Source organism: Manis pentadactyla, chromosome 13, assembly GCF_030020395.1.
Source record: "Manis pentadactyla isolate mManPen7 chromosome 13, mManPen7.hap1, whole genome shotgun sequence".
Lineage (NCBI taxonomy): Eukaryota > Metazoa > Chordata > Mammalia > Pholidota > Manidae > Manis > Manis pentadactyla.
Genome location: NC_080031.1, coordinates 47,192,153 through 47,208,378, shown reverse-complemented (window position 1 = coordinate 47,208,378; position 16,226 = coordinate 47,192,153). Strand labels below are relative to the sequence as shown.

The window sequence follows — 16,226 nt, the reverse complement described above, 5'->3', positions numbered from 1 at the left end:
AAAACAAGAAGGCATATTTTTTAAACTTCATTATTTGCTGATATTTATATAGCTATCCTATCACCATAACCAAACCCAAAAATAGACAACCAAAAGAAGGTTGAAATGAATAAAATCTATATATAATGAAGCATTTCTTTGAAGATATTGCATCATTCCATATTTCTTTAAAAGTTGTATCCAGCTGAACCAAATAAAATACCAGAATTTTAAATAACTACTGGTCCTCAAACCCTATACAAACTATCTGAAGGGTTTTTAGATACACAAAAGTTAGAGTTGTCTTATCCAGCACTCATACTCTTGCATTCTATTTCATCACAGGTTGTGGCTAGTTAGCATGGGCACCCAAAATTATTCATTTTTATACTCAGTATCTCTGAACGGTCTCAGATGTTCATTCAAGAAATTATTTCATGCAAATGTTATCTTCATTGTTAAACTTTAAATATATATATATTAAATTACCCATTTTTAGGGCAATCAATAATTTTCCTGTGCAACGTAATAGATTGTTCTTCTGCTTATTATAATATTTAATGCACTAAAGAATAAAATTCAATTCCTGATATTTTACAAAAGATATTAGGCTTCATGTACAGATACAGTTTTATGGTATCATGCAAAATAAACTAAACTTTGGACCATCTTTGCAGAACTGTGAAATGGCACAATAGTCAGAAAAATATATAACAAGTGAGAAATATGACAGAAAGCAAAAAAGGAAAAATTGCTGTGTTTTTTTTTACCCAATAGTAGGATTCATTTTGTTTTTCATACCCAACTATAATGTGTGTATGTGTGTCTTCCAACAGATTCCCCAGGTTAAGGGCTCCATCCTACAAGACTGTCATCCTCCCACTCTCCACTCCAGATGCCAGGTGCAAGCCCCTAGCAGTTACCTGTGCTCCCCACAACTGGATACAGACTGGAGGTTCCAATGTCCTTCCCCTTAGCTTTAATTTGCTAGTGCAGCTCACAGAACTCAGGAAAACACTTACACTTACCCGTGTAATAAAGGACACTATAAAGGATAACAGCTAACAGCCAAATGATGAGATACACAGGGCAAGGTCCCGAATAAAGGAGCTATTATCTCTGGGGAGCTTGGGTGGCCTGTGGTCACATTCTGGCCCCCAAACATGGAAGCCCCTCCCACAGAGAAGCAGGGTGCAGAGAGGGACACCGTCTTCTCATGGGTTTTGTGAGGGCTTCAGTGCATAGAAAAATAATCGACTAACTCCCTGGCCATTGGTTGGTTCCACCTCCAGCCACAGTCCTTGGTTGGGGTCCAACAGTTCTTCATTAATATGATAAGACACCAACTTCACCTTTAAGCCTCTGAAGTGTCTTCAGGAGCTGTGGATGAAAATCAGATATGCTGGGAAATACCTACTTGACCATCTGAATGACTAAGTATGTTTTTCTTATGGCTCACTATATCACAACTGCCTATATCCCCCAGCATGGTGCGTCTCCTCAGTACGGTATAATAAAATAACTGCAAGCAGCAAAGAAAGGTTAATGATTGCTTCTGTCAACAAATAGGACATTCTTCATTCCTATTAATTGGGTGGCTAAATCACATTTCTCTTAGTCTTTGTCATGGACATACTTTTTCATTTTCCAGATATTAATTTGTTTTAATTCCATATATATCATGAACTATAATTTAACTTAATTTTTAATATCAAAATACATAAATTCCTATCACTGAAGGCAATATTATACATTTATTTCACATTTTTTTGAAAATTGTAAGATAATAGAACCTACAGTATATATATCTACTTAACTTTTTCAGGAGTCCTTTGAGACCTTATTAATATTAATAATTAGTGAATCCTAAGTATTGCATCAATATCTTTGATCATACCTGTTCATTAAAACCAGCAGTGGAAAAATTTTAATGTCAAATAATAGATGGAAAGAGTTATGCTCAAAAAACAATAATTACAGAGATATTAAATGAGTCATTTTACAGTGAGCAAACTAACATGTAAAACCCAATAAGACTGTTGTCATCTAGAAATTTGTGACTCATTCAGCAACACTGGGATGAACCTGAAAAGGAATTTTTTTACTTTCTGAGAAAAAAAACTATTAGTTTCCTTATAGCTTCTTTTATCTGTTTGTTTCTAAGACTATAGATGATGGGATTCAAGAAAGGAGGAACTATGGTGTAAAATACAGAAAGAATCATATCCCGGATGGTTTCAGAAGTTGCTGAAGGCTTCAGATACACATAAGCAATAGAGCTGAGGAAGACAGACACCACCAAGATGTGAGGAACATACGTGGAGAAGGCCTTTGCTCACTCTCTGGTTGGGAACTTTAGCACAGAGGAAAATATGTGAATGTAGAACATGAGGATAAAGACAAACCAGCCACTACAAACCACAATGGTGGAGATAATAAGTAAGAGGAAATTGCTGAAGGTGTCTGAGCAGGAGAGGCTCAGCAGAGAGGGGATGTGACAGAAGAACTGGTAGACCACATGGGACTGACAGAAGGACAACTAAAATACATTACCTGTGTGTGCACCTGCATAGATAAGACCTCTAAGCAGGGAAAATAGTGTCATTCACAAACATAACTGGTGGTTCATGATGACAGAGTAGTGGAGGGGCTGGCAGATGGCCACTTAGTGGTCACAGGCCATGAGTGTGAGGAATGGTATTTCTACAAATGCAAAATAAATGACCAAGAATATCTGGGTTGCACAGTCAGCCACTGAGATGGCCCAGTTATTAGTTAGGGACTTGACACAGGCACTGGGGACAGTGACAGAAACATAGCAAATGTCTAGGATGGACAGGTTCCTGAGGAAGAAGTACATGGGTGTGTGAAGGTTCTGGTCAACTGTGGTGGCACTGATGATAAGAATGTTCCCTGTGAGGGTGGCCAGGTACATCAGAAGGAATAGCAGGGAGAGCAGGAGCCTTGTCTCCCACTTCTCAGCAAAGCCCTTGAGGAGAAACTCAAATCAGTGTGGTGAAACTGGTCATTTTCAGGAAATGGTGTTTGACCTGGAAAACAACAGGGATAAACAATGAAAAGTATGATCCATAGAAAAAAATTATAAAATGTTAAATATTTTATTTGAAAATGTTTCCTTTTATTTTATAAAGTTGGCCTTAATACATAGGAAATGCCTTTCATTACTGGTATTTAGATCTGCTAAGTTTATTACCACTTTTGAATAATTAACATGGCAAAATGCTTAAGTTGTGGTTTTCCAATCCCTTGCTGATTATGATATTTAGTTTTCATACTCTATCAATAATATACAGCCTATTAGTATTATTATTTTAATAAAGAATTCATCAGTTCAATTCCAAGTTTGGTTTTTTTGGTATCACTCATATACAATTATATGAGCAACATTGTGGTTACTAGATTCCCCCCCATTATCAAGTCCCCACCACATACCCCATTAATGTCACTGTCCATCAGTGTAGTAAGATGCTATAGAGTCACTGCTTGTCTTCTCTGTGCTATACTGCCTTTCCCTTAAACCCACCCACCACCACATTTTGTGTGCTAATTGTAATGCCCATTATTCCCCTTCTCCCTCCCTTCCCACCCATCCTCCCCAGTCCCTTTTCCTTTGATAACTGTTAGTCCATTCTTGGGTTATGTGAGTCTGCTGCTGTTTTGTCCCTTCAGTTTTTGCTTTGTTGTTATACTCCACAGATGAGTGAAATCATTTGATACTTGCCTTTCTCTGCCTGGCTTATTTCACTGAGCATAATACCCTCCAGCTCCATCCATATTGTTGCAAATGGTAGGATTTGTTTTCCTCTTATCGATGAATAATATTCCATTCTGTATATGTACCACATCTTCTTTATCCATTCATCTACTGATGGACACTTAGGTTGCTTCCATTTCTTGGCTATTGTAAATAATGCCGCAGTAAACATAGGGGTACATATATCTTTTTGAAATTGAGCTCCTGCATTCTTAGGGTAAATTTCTAGGAGTGGAATTCCTGGGTCAAATGGTCTTTCTATTTTTAGTTTTTGAGGAACCTCCATACTGCTTTTCACAATGGTAGAACTAGTTTACACTCCCACCAGCAGTGTAGGAGGGTTCCCTTTTCTCCACATCCTCACCAACATTTGTTGTTGTTCGTCTTTTGGATGTTGGCCATCCTAACTGGTGTGAGGTCATATCTCATTGTGGTTCTAATTTGCATTTCTCTGATGATTAGGGATTTAATTTTTATTTAAGTGTAGCTTATATACAATATTATCTTGTTTTCAAGTACAGGGCATAGTGTTTTGACAGGTATATACATTACTAAATGCTAACCCCAAATGGTGTAGTTACTATTAACATAGAAAGATACTATAGAACTATTGACTATGTTCTTTGTGCTGTACTTTCATCCCCATGACTAATTCATACTGTGATCGAGATTTTGTGCCTCTTATCCCCTTTACCACATTCAGCAACCCAATTCAATTATATGTTTACATATATGTAACATATGTAATATTTATATATTTAAATACATAATAAATGAATGAGGAGGTGGTATATGTACAAAGTGGAATATTAGCCATGAATTATAATGAAATCCTGCCATTTGCAACATATAGGTGATACTAGAGGGTATTATGTAATGTAAAATAAGTCAGAGAAAGAGAAATACCATATAATTTCACTTATATGTGGATACTAAAAAGCAAAATGAGGAAACAAACTGAGAAGTGGGAGACAAGGCTCCTGCTCTCCCTGCTATTCCTTCTGATGTACCTGGCCACCCTCACAGGGAACATTCTTATCATCAGTGCCACCACAGTTGACCAGAACCTTCACACACCCATGCGGTAGTTGGGGGAGGAGGATGGATGAAGTAAATCAGGACAATTAAGAGGCACATCTTCCAGTTATAAAATAAATAAATCTCACAGATATTTACAGCTTAGGCATTATAGCCAATAATATTATCATAAACCTGTCTGGTGGCAGGTGTTAACTAGAAATATCATGGCTATCATTTCAATATGTGTAAAACTATCACATCACTATTTTGCACACCTGAAACTAATGTAATATTGTATGTCAAAACTCCATGAAAATAAGGAGACACATCAACATGAATAATACTCCCCAAATACTTTGCAATGTTTTAATAATGCATTCATCATAGTTATAAAACATATTGTAAGATATTTTGTTATCTACTAGCAGTGTTTTCAATGGTTATATTTTTACTCATAAATAACTCTAAATGTAATTACACTATCTACTGCCTTACATTAATAAATTTTATACAGGTCTAAAATAATAAACCCATATTTACCTGTGAGAAATACAAGCTAATGTCAATTATACAGCCATTTTTTATTGATTACTCAAAATCATTAAAGAACTATTCAAGCACTGAGGTTTTATTGGAAGAAGAAAAATATTTTTAAGTGCCTTATTTCAATGAGGGTATAATATAATACATGAAATATTTTTTTCTCATTTTCATTTGTATGTATTCAAAAATTCATGTATTTGCATCTTACTTATTTGTGTTTAGTAAGTATTTAAAAATTAAGAAATTCAGGAATTGTTTTCCTGATTTCTCTCTCTGCTAGTTCATTGTTAGTGTATAGGAATGCCACAGATTTCTGTGTATTAATTTTGTATCCTGAAACTTTGCTGAATTCAGATATTAGATCTAGTAGTTTTGGAGTGGATTCTTTAGAGTTTTTTATGTACAATATCATGTCATCTGCAAACAGAGACAGTTTAACCTCTTCCTTGCCAATCTGGATGCCTTTTATTTATTTGTGTTGTCTGATTGCCGTGGCTAGGACCTCCAGTACTATGTTGAATAAAAGTGGGGAGAGTGGGCATCCTTGTCTTGTTACTGATCTTAAAGGAAAAGCTTTCGGCTTCTCTCTGTTAAGTATAATGTTGGCTGTGGGTTTGCCATATATGGCCTTTATTATGTTGAGGTACTTGCCCTCTAGACCCATTTTGTTGACAGTTTTATCATGAATGAATGATGAATTTTATCAAATGCTTTTTCAGCATCTATGGAGATGATTATGTGGTTTTTGTCCTTCTTTTTTGATGTGGTGGATGATGTTGATGGATTTTCAAATGTTGTACCATCCTTGCATCCCTGGCATAAATCCTACTTGATCATGATGGATGATCTTTTTGATGTATTTTTGAATTCGGTTTCTAATATTTTGTTGAGTATCTTTACATCTATGTTCATCAGGGATATTGGTCTGTAATTTTCTTTTTTTGTGGTGTCTTTGCCTGGTTTTGGTATTAGAGTGATGCTAGCCTCATAGAATGAATTTGGAAGTATTCCCTCCTCTTCTATTTTTTGACAAACCTTAAGGAGAATGGGTATTAGATCTTCACTAAATGTTTGATAAAATTCAGTGGTGAAGCCATCTGGTCCAGGCATTTTGTTCTTAGGTAGGATTTGGATTACCAGTTCAATTTTGTTGCTAGTAAATGGTCTGTTCAGATTTTCTGTTTCTTCCTGGTCAGCCTTGGAAGGTTGTATTTTTCTAGAAAGTTGTCCATTTATTCTAGGTTATACAGTTTGTTAGCATATAATTTTTCATAGTATTCTCTAACAATTCTTTGTATTCCTGTCTTGTCCATAGTGATTTTTCCTCTCTCATTTCTGATTCAGTTTATGTGTGCAGACTCTCTTTTTTTCTTGATAAGTCTGGCTAGGGGTTTATCTATTTTGTTAATTTTCTTGAAGAACCAACTCTTGCTTTCATTGATTCATTCTATTGTTTTATTCTTCTCAATTTTATTCATTTCTGCTCTAATCTTTATAATGTCCCTCCTTCGACTGACTTTAGGCCTCATTTGTTGTTCTTTTTCTAGTTTCATGAATTGTGAGTTTAGACTTCTTATATGGGATTGTTCTTCTTTCTTGAGGTAAGCCTGTATTGCAATATACTTTCCTCTTAGCACAGCCTTGGCTGCATCCCACAGATTTTGCAGTGTTCAGTTATTGTTGTCATTTGTCTCCATATATTGCTTGATCTCTGTTTTTATTTGGTCATTGATCCATTGGTTATTTAGGAGTATGTTGTGAAGCCTCCATGTGTTTGTGGGATTTTTCATTTTCTTTGCGTAGTTTATTTCTAGTTTCATTCCTTTGTGGTCTGAGAAACTGGTTGGTACAATTTCAATCTTTTTGAATTTACTGAGGCTCTTTTTTTGTGGCCTAGTATATGATCTATTCTTGAAAATGTTCCATGTGCACTTGAGAAGACTGCGTATCCTATTGCTTTTGGATGGAGTGTTCTGTAGATATCTGTTAGGTCCATCTGTTCTAATGTGTTGTTCAGTGTCTCTGTCTCCTTACTTATCTACTGTCTGGTTGATCTGCCCTTCAGAGTGACTGGAGTGTTGAAGTCTCCCAGAATGAATGCATTACATTCTATTTCTCCTTTTAATTCTGTTAGTATTTGTTTCACATGTGTGGGTGCTCCTGTGTTAGGAGCATAGATATTTATAATGGCTATATCTTCTTGTTGGATTGACCCCTTTATCATTACATAATGTCCTTCTTTGTCTCTTGTTACTTTCTGTGTTTTGAAGTCTATTTTGTCTCATACAAGTATTGCAACTCCTACTTTTTTCTCTCTGTTAGTTGCATGAAATATCTTTTTCCATCCTTTCACTTTTAGTCTGTGTATGTCTTTGGGTTTAAAGTGAATCTCTTGTAGGCAGCATACAGATGGGTCTTGTTTTTTTATCCATTCAGTGACTCTATGTCTTTTGACTGGTGCATTCAGTCCATTTATATTTAGGGTGATTATCGATAGGTATGTACATATTGCTATTGCAGACTTTAGATTTTGTGGTTACCAAAGGTTCAAGGTTAATTTCCTTACTATCTAAGAGCCTAACTTAACTCACTTAATATGCTGTTACAAACACAATCTAAAGGTTCTTTCCTTTTTTCTCCTCCTTTTTCTTCCTCCTCCATTCTTTATATATTAGTTATCATATTCTGTATTCTTTGTCTATACCTTGATTGACTTTGGGGATAGTTAATTTAATTTTGCATTTGCTCAATAATTAGCTGTTCTACTTTCTTTACTATGGTTTCATTACCTCTGGTGACATCTATTCAACCTTAGGAATACTTCCATCTATAGCAGTCCCTCCAAAATAGACTGTAGATATGGTTTGTGGGAGGTAAATTCTCTCAGCTTTTGCTTATCTGGAAATTGTTTAATCCTTCCTTCAAATTTAAATGATAATCTTGTAATCTTGCCAGAAAAAGTAATCTTGGTTCCAGGTCCTTCTGCTTCATGGCATTAAATACATCATGCCACTCCCTTCTGGCCTGTAAGGTTTCTCTTGAGAAGTCTGATGTTAGCCTGATGGGATTTCCTTTGTATGTGATCTTATTTCTCTTTCTGGCTGCTTTTAATAGTCTGTCCTTATCCTTGATCTTTGACAATTTTATTACTATATGTCTTTGTGTTGTCTTCTTTGGGTCCCTTGTGTTGGGAGATCTGTGGATCTCCATGGCCTGAGAAACTATATCCTTCCCCAGATTGGCCAAGTTTTCAGCAATTACCTCCTCAAAGACACTTTCTATCCCTTTCTCTCTCCCTTCTTCTTCTGGTACCCCTGTAATGCGAATATTTTTCCATTTGGTTTGGTCACACAGTTCTCTCCATATTCTTTCATTCTTAGAGACCCTTTTTCACTCTGTGACTCAGCTTCTTTGATTTCCTCTTCTCTAGTTTCTATTTCATTTATCGTCTCCTCCACCATATCCATCCTGCTTTTCATACCCTCCATCATGCTTTTCAATGACTGGATCTCTGACCGGAATTCATTCCTGAGTTCTTTGATATCTTTCCATACCTCCATTAGCATGTTGATGATTTTTAATTTGAACTCCCTTTCAGGAAGAGTCATAAGGTCCATGTCATTTAAATCTTTCTCCAGATTTATATTAATTTTACTCTCGACCAGGTTTCTTTGGTGTTTCATATTTGTATATGGCGCCCTTTAAAGTCCAGAAGCTCTACTCTCTGGAGCTCCTCAGCCCCTGAGGCAATGTCTGGGGTTGCAGGGGAGTGGGATTGGTGCCTTAGGGGAGGAAAGAGCTGTCCTGCTTCCCAGCTGCTATGCCTGTCTCCACTTCCAGAACCAGTGAGCCGAGCACACAGGTATAAGCTTTTGTCCCAGAGCAGTTGGATATGGATCCCTGCTTTCCACAAGTGGCCGGAATTTCAGTCTCTCCAGGAATTCTGCCTGTCTTAGCTTTCCAACCCCATAATCATGCAAGTATCATGAAAGCACCATGAAATGTAGGTTTGTGCTCCCAGAATAGATCTCTGGAGTTAGGTATTCAGCAGTCCCAGGCATTCCACTCCCTCCCTGCTCAGTTTCTCTTCCTCCCGCCGGTGAGCTGGGGTGGGGGAAGGGCTTGGGTCCTGCTGGGCCACAGCTTTGGTATGTTACCCTGTTCTGTGAGGTCTGCTCTTTTCTCCAGGTGAATGCAGTCTGGTGCCGTCCTCTTTCCTGTTGCTCTCTCCAGGTTAGTTGCACTAGCTACTTTTCTAATTATATATGGTTTTAAGAGGAAGCCTCTGTCTCTCCTCTCATGCTGCATTTTTTAATCCTCTCTCATCAATAACCATTTATAGACTCCAAGTACACCTTCCTTGTCCTCCATGCACACACCACCGTATGGTTAGAAGGAGGATTTTGAAGTTCCTGAGACTCCCGTCAAATATCCTGATCAGATCAACTACCTCTTGGAGGCACCCTTGCTGCCCAGTCGGTGGTCACTTTACATTGTAGAGGCCACCAAAGGGGATATTACAGTGGGCAAAGGGCTCCAGATGGCAGATGCAACAGCCAAGTGGGGGCCTTATGGGAGCCTCTTCTGGCCACTCAGGTACCAGGTCTGCTACACCTGCCCCCACATGCCCACACACCAGAGAGGGGGACCGGGCCCAGCAGAAGGAGTTTGAGCCCCTGCCTTTAGGATAGCTCCAAAAAGGAAAGGTCCTTTTCTTCCACAAAACCTCCACTGGCAGGTATTTAAATCCTTCCACGATGTTACCCATCTAGGGAAAAATCTCCATGTCACTCTGACATCCCAGGTGTTCACAGGGAGGAACTTGTCTGAGGTCATTGAAAGTATCCAAAGCCTGCCCCACCTGTGCCACCAATAAGCCTCAAGGGGCACGAAAGCCCACCCTGGTCCAGGCTGTTGAGTGAGCAGGGACACACCCAGGGAAGGACTGGCAACTAGATTTTACACAAGTGCCTCCCACTCAGCAGTTTAAGTTCTTATTGCTTTTCATAGACACCTTCGTGGGATGAATAGAGGCCTTCTCACTTGGACTCAGAAGTCCACTGAGGTAGCCAACAAGCTATTGCAAGAAATTATTCCCAGGTTTGGGTTTCCACTCTCTGTTCAGAGTGACAGTAGCCCTGCCTTTTGTGGCCTCCATTGTTCAGAGTGTGTCTGAGTCTCTGGGGATTAAATACCACTTATTCCTGACAACCCCAATCCTCCAGGAAGGTATAACAGGACAAGTGATTCTTAGAATCAGCCACAGGGAAAATCACCCAGGAGACTGGGCTTAAGTGGACAGAGATGGTTCCAGTCACCATCCTAAGAACTAGGGTAGTGCTTAAGGCATCCTTGGAGTTAAGACTGTTTGAGGCATTGCATGAGCCTCCATTCATTTGATCAGAAATTCTCCTTGACTCAGACACCTTAGCTGTACATTCATATGCAAGCCCATTAAGCCAATTCCAACAGGCCCTGAAAGAGTATGCTTTGTCACAGGCACCCCCCTATAAACCCAAGACCCCTTGTATCCACCAAGAACACAGTCCTAATCAAAGTATGGAAGGGTGGCTCTTCAGCCTCCCAGTTACTACCAACCTGGAAGGGACATTATCCAGTGCTCTTATCTTCTCCTACTACCGTTAAAGTGCACAGGATCACTAGCTGGATTCATCACTCACAGGTCAAGCTGTGGATTTTATCTGAGCCCACAGAAGAACAGTCTATATGTGTGAACTGGTGGAAGACTTAAGGCTTCTCTTCAGAAGAAACCAGTAATTGATAAACATGTTTGCTTCACCCCTTTATTCACCATTGAATCCACACATCACCATGAGTCTACTTTTCCTCCACCTTTTTGTAAATGTTACCAACTCTTCACCAGTCATCACACCCACACAAGAGCTGTGGACCCAGAATTCTCTAATCCAAATAACCCAAGCTCTTGCAACAGTGGGGATTAACCATTGTTGGGTCTGCCACAGACATCCTCAGGAGGACAGGGCATCATTACCCTCCGCATATTTCAAGTCTCAGCTGTCAAATAACTCCTGGTATGGTAATCTAGTTTTCCCCCTTTTACCCGCTACCATGGCCACTCCCTTTACTCTTGTAAACCCTACAAATGGCCCCACTGCCTGCTTATATACTGCTACCCCCAAACACAAACCCTTCAACAGCCAGGGTACCACAGGGTTTGGAAGTTGTACCAGAGAACCATCTATGCTGCGCAATCTGTGGAGGTTATATTTTAGTTCCTGGTGGCCTGCAAACTTTACATCTTGCATTAACCCCAAACCCTCCGGGGATAATCATTCTGCTACCATATGTGCCCCTAAAGGTATGGCCTTTTTATGTGGGTTTGCAGCAACTTCCTGTGGCATCCAGGCAGTTTGTGCCAATGCCACACATACTGTAGCCACTCAGTGCCTTAGCCCCTATCTCACATATGGAATGTGCTCTCTGGGACACATGACACCTAATCTCAAAGTCTGTAATGAAACAGCTAGCCCTTCCCATGGCCACTGGGGCCTCCTGGGTGTTTCTACTTGGGGAAGAAAAGATTTTAGTACTATTGTCCCATGGACAGGATATGCTGAACATGAAATTATTCTGTCCAATCTTACAGCAGAATTAGAAGAACTGGCTAATGAGGCAGGGGGAACCCTTCAAGAAATCTGATGAACCCTAGATTCATTGGTTAATGTAGTCATGGACAAACGAATTGCCTTGGACTACATATTGGTCTCTGAAGGAGGGGTGTGTGCAGTTCTTAATACTACGTGTTGCACCTACATTAATAACTCAGCAAAAGTAGAAACCAGGACCACTGAAATTCTTATCCATGCACATGGCTAAAATAACAGAAACACCCAGCCATTCCCAGAACTACAGGCCTATCAGCCTCCTCATCCTGGGGAGCATGACATGGTCTCTCCTCTCCCCATTAGTAACACCGCTCATTATTGTCATCAGTCTGCTTCTCTTTGGCCCATGTATCTTCAACTTATTAACATAAGTCATATCTTCCAGACTCCAGTCCATCCACCTCCAGATGGTCCTATAGGAAAGATACCAGCCAATCCACTCTGCCAGTGTACCACAATATGCAGGATCCCTGGACTGACCAGAACCTCCCCGTGGACAACACCTCCCAGACCACAGGCCCTCTGGGGCTTATACCACCAGGGCCCTCCAGACAGACACCTGACACCCTGGGCCCACCGTGAACACCAGTCCCCGAACACCACCCCTTATCATCAGGAAGCAACCAGAGCCCTCATCACCAATGCCCAAAGAATGGGGTCCCAACTGCCTGAGGGGTGGGATGTTAGGGATGTTACGCAGGGAGACATAGGCATCCCAGGAAGGGGAAAACAAAGTTCAAAGACAAAAATGCCCAAACTCTGCCCAAGTTGGGTCCACATGAAGACCACAAAGGCTTTGCAGGGAGAGAACCTCCTTGGGGATGAAGACAGGCCTAACTGGTCGTTACCAGATCCCAGGTGGGCATAGTTGGACTAAGGACTGCCCAGAGCACCACTCACCGTGGGCAAGGACATGCTCACTGAGCGGGGGGCTGTATCAGTGGGCCTGTCATCCAATGACCCCACCTTCCCAGTCCAAGAGGCACATTCCAGCCAGGATTCAATACAAAGGGCCCCCACCTAATGGATGGGTCCTTAGTCTGTCTTTTCTCTGGCCCACTGGTCCCTTGGAGTGCATTCAAGTAAAACTTTCCTTGTGCTTAGCTATTGTCTGTCTGCCTTTCAATCTTTTGTGGGGACAAGAACCAAGGAGGACTCAGCCCAGTAATGATTCTAATTCTGTGACTCAAAGAAAAAAGAAATGAATTTGAAAAGATATTTTAAATAGTGTATGTTTCCCAGTAATTCCACTTCTGTATGATTCTATGTTTATCCAGCATCATGAACAATATACAAGATATGGAAGCCACCTATCTGTCCATGGATAGATTAATAGATAAAGAATATGTTTTACAAAAATACAGTGGAATATTACTCAGCCATAAAATAAAATGAAACTGACAATGTAGGGGGACTTAGAAGGTATTATGCTCAGTGAAATGAGCCAGGGAAAGAAAGCACAATACCATATGATTTCACTTATGTGTGGAATTTAAAAACAAAATGGAAAAAAAGCACTATACGCATAGACATTAAGAATTGAGTGATGGTTACCTTTGGGAGTGGCTGGGTATTTAGGTTATTTAAATTTTTCTTTTCTATATATAATAAATTCATTTTAAACTCCATTTTTAGCTCAAAGCACTGAAGAATGAAATTTATTTTCTGAAATTGACATTTCTAATTTCACTTATAATTTTATATGAACTGGTTTTTTCTCATTGTATTATCTCAATATTTCCTGGATAACTTGAATCCTGAGCAAGTACCAAAGTGCTTAGGAATTAGTGCGGGAGTTTGTTGTAGTTTAGGGAAAACACTGATCCTCTGAAGATGATAAAATATTTACAAAATATCTTAACCTATAATTTTAATACAGCTATATATTATGGCATCAGTTAGCTAACATAAATCCCAGAGTTGACACAGATTAATAATTAAGCCAATAATTAACACCATTGTTTCCAAAGACATCAGACAGTACCCTATCCTATTTAAACTATGTCCTCTGAATGGGTCATCCAGCATGGAAACGCTAATAAAATAACTGCGAACAGCCCTCATCCAAAGGAGTTAAGGTGCACCTTTTCAAGAAAAAGAAGGATGTTCCTCAGTCAAGTAAGTAACTTATTTAATTCTCATTTCTGAGAATTTTCACTTTCCGGATATATTGCAAAGCAGTTTTTTCTCCATATACTTACTATTAATTTTGGATTAAATTTTTAAAGTTTCTGTCTACACATAAGTCTATAACTAAGTAGCATATTATTTATAGATTTATTTTACATTTCATTAAATAAATTTTGATAATAAAGACTGGATGTTATCTCCATATTTGATGTCTAAAGTATTCTTTTGAGGCGTTATTGGTATTATAAATACTTGATGAATCATAACTATATATAATTTAATATAATCCTCATCAAATATCATCAGTGAAATCTATTAATTAATTAAAAGAGGTAGTTAAACTTTGTTTTTTGGAAGATAAATGGAAAGGGTAATATAAAACACAAAATGCATATTTTATACATTAATCACTCAGATATCAGGAGAGAGATTTTGGAGAAAGCAGTCTAATATGTACAACATAGAAAAGCAGTTATTTCATAGATGTTTGGATCTCAGTGACATGTGTATAAACCTGAAATGTATCTTTATTAATTTCCTGAATAATAATTTCTTAATATTATTTTCCTTATAGTTTTCTTTACCTGTGTATTTCTAAGACTGTAAATAATAGGATTCAAGAATGGAGGAACTATTGTATAGAATACAGTAAGAATCACTCCCTGGAGAATGTCAGAGGCCCCTGAAGGCCTTAGGTACACAAAGCTGGCAGAGCTGAGGAAGACAGACATCACCAGGATGTGAGGGACACAGGTGGAGAAGGCCTTGCCTCTCTCCCTGGTTGGAAACTTCATCACAGTGGAAAATATGTAAATATAAGATATGGTGATAAAAATAAATGAGCTGCCAGCGACCAAAATGGCAGAAACAATAAGTAAGAGGAAATTGTTGAAGGTGTCAGAGCAGGAGAGGCTCAGCAGAGAGGGGACATCACAGAAGAACTGGTGGACCACATTGGACTGACAGAAGGACAGCCGGAATGTGTTCCCTGTGTGCACACCTGCATAGATGAGGCCACTGAGCAGGGAGACCAGTGTTGTCCAGACACAGAATTGGTGGTTCATGATGACGGGGTAGTGGAGAGACTGGCAGATGGCCACATAGCGGTCACGGGCCATGATGGTGAGGAACAGGAGCTCCACATACACACAATAAATAACCAGGAAGACTTAAGCTACACAGCCAGTCACTGAAATGGCCCTGTTGTCAGTGAGGGAGTTGACACAGGCTTTGGGGACAGTGACAGAAACGTAGCACATGTCTAAGATGGACAGGTTCCTGAGGAAGAAGTACATGGGCTTACGAAGGCTCTGGTCCAGAGTGGTGGCAGAGACGATGAGGAGATTCCCTAACAAGGTGGCCAAGTATATCAGTAGGAATAACACGGAGAGCAGGAGCCTCAGCTGCCGCTCATCAGCAAAGCCCGTGAGGGAAACCTCAGCCACCATGGTGGAATTGGCCATTTTCAAGAAATTCTGATTGACCTATAAAACAAAAGGAACTAGCCATGAAACACATGATTCCTAAAAAGCATTAGGACGTCACCTTAAATATTTTCCTAGAAAGGGTTTTTCTTCTAATTCACAAAATTGTCCTCTGAATGTAGGAAAGGTCCATCATTAGTCTTGGTCTCCTCAGCTTATCACCACTACTGAGTGGTTAACCTGGAACGTGGCGAGGACAGGACTGCTGAGTCCCCCTGTCGGGTTGTGACGTGCAGTGCTCTTACGGTGCTTAGCAATATCCAGCCCATGAGGCTTAGCATTTTACTGAGGTTTTAATTAATTCACATATATAAAGTCTTCAAACAGATTAAATTTTCAATGACTTTTGTTGAACTACAGTTGATACACAATATTCTTCTGGTTTCATCTATGCAACATAGTGATTTGACAACTATCTACATTATTAAATACCCCAGTAAAAAATATCCTTAAATGTTTTATTAAATGCTGGACATCATGTTCAGCCTGGATATTGATACACAGTTAAGGTTTAACTCATTGTTTTTTAAAATATGATCTGTATTCCCTCAAGAGTCCATAATTGCTTCAAAATGACCTGCAAAAGTGAGCACAAAATTGCTCTACTTTCCCTGCTCTTAAACTCAATTTTAATGATACTATGACGTC

General features: G+C 39.3%; 1 pseudogene; it reads right to left on the bottom strand.

Annotated features, from left to right (window-relative positions):
* Positions 1-14,571: 14,571 nt before the first annotated feature.
* Positions 14,572-15,557, bottom strand: LOC118908128 (olfactory receptor 14C36-like; annotated as a pseudogene).
* Between the last annotated feature and the right edge of the window lie 669 nt (positions 15,558-16,226).